We start from the raw sequence: 1,431 nt of genomic DNA on the forward strand, positions 1-1,431 counted from the left end.
CCGTGCGGCACTTACGGGGCGGCTTGGCGGCGGCGGCGGCGGCAGCAGCAAGGTGTGTGGCCTGTGCCCTCTCGGCCGCTCGCGCCTTTTCTCTCCGCGCTCCTGGCTGGCCCGCCCGCCTCCTCGCTTCCCGCCCGCGCGCCCCACGCTCGCCCCCTCCGCCCGGCTCCGCTGCTGAGTGAACTGGAACCACTAGCCGCGGCCCCGGGATTCCCACAATGCACAGCGCGCCGCTCGTCACATCCCATCCCGTCCCCGCGCGTCCGGCCACCCCTCCCGCGCCACCCGGGCGCCCCGGCCTTGACCCCAAGCCCGCGGCTGCGCGCACGCGGGACCCTCCGCGCTGTATCGCCTGGACGTCTGTGGGTCAGTCCCCTGGCCGCATTGCGGCCCTGGCTCTGGCCCTCAGCCCTCGGTCAGCTCGCCAGGACACCGAACGCTGGGTCCCGCCCGAGCCGGGGACTCGCCCTGAGCTAAGTCCTGGGACAGGGTCGGGACCCCGGCAGAGGCACTTCTCCAGCGCGCGTCTCAGTCCGTGCGTCTCGAGTGACACTTACTGAGTGCCTACCGAGGGGGGCTTTTGCTGCCCATCCCTAGAAGCCTTCCCATTAACGCAGGGAGGGAGGCACGACTGCTGTTACCAGCAAGCACTTTTCCCTCCCCAGCCAACGCAAACCTCCCGCGCACTTCGGAACCTCCCGCTGTCTTTAGACACAAGCCCCCATCAAACCTGGTCTTCCCCACGAGCAGCTACTGCACACCCCTGGGGTTCTTCATAGTGACCCCTAGAAGTCTGGATCTGCTTTGTTGCACGGAAGGCGTTTACGTCGATTCAGCAAATGTTCACTCTTGGACCCAAGTTGAGATTTACTTATATAAACAGCGATTCTTTATCATCACACACATTTTTTTTTTTTAACTGCAGACAAGCAGAAAGAGGGGCCGATGCAAAACTTATCTTGTATTCCTAAATTGGTTTTTGGCCTGAAGGCGTTAGTGACCCATCCCAAGGACTTAAATAGGGGCCTTTCCTCTCCTTCTCTCCTCTCCCTCCACCAAAGTGTGGAGGGGGAAGCCACCTCAGCACCCAGCTGTGGACCAACTTTAGATAACAATACATACCCTCCGCAGAGTTGTTCTGTGGCTGCTGGAGTTGGTGACGGGAGATTATGAGTCACTGAAGACCCCTCCCTTCCCTCAGGCTGCCCCTGTAGCAGCTGGTGGTAACCTCCTCCCCTCACCATGATGCTTTACACTATACTTTAAAAATTTGCAAAGCAGTGTCCAATACATGCCATTCACACATCCATTAATTCAATTAACTACTGTGGTCATACTTTGTGCCATGCACCAATCTGGGTGATGAAGATGAAGCAGTGAACAGAACAGGCAAAAATCCCTGACCTCCTGAAGTTTGCCGTGTACTAGGGA

The 1,431-nt window shown here is 59.0% G+C and overlaps 1 protein-coding gene across 5 annotated transcripts in view; it reads right to left on the reverse strand.

Annotated features, from left to right (window-relative positions):
* The window catches only part of MACROH2A1 (macroH2A.1 histone), an 83,838-nt gene extending 82,957 nt beyond the window's left edge, over window positions 1-881 (reverse strand). For 3 of the 5 annotated variants that reach the window (XM_007461378.1, XM_007461380.1, XM_007461376.1), the window contains exon 1: window positions 16-192. The gene's annotated coding sequence lies outside the window, so the exon portion shown is untranslated. Of the gene's footprint in view, window positions 1-15; window positions 193-783 lie in introns of those variants that run through there. The other 2 variants (XM_007461381.1, XM_007461377.1) reach the window with 2 other exon arrangements.
* Between the last annotated feature and the right edge of the window lie 550 nt (window positions 882-1,431).

The sequence above is a fragment of the Lipotes vexillifer genome, unplaced genomic scaffold (assembly GCF_000442215.2).
Source record: "Lipotes vexillifer unplaced genomic scaffold, Lipotes_vexillifer_v1.1 scaffold217, whole genome shotgun sequence".
Classification (NCBI taxonomy): domain Eukaryota; kingdom Metazoa; phylum Chordata; class Mammalia; order Artiodactyla; family Lipotidae; genus Lipotes; species Lipotes vexillifer.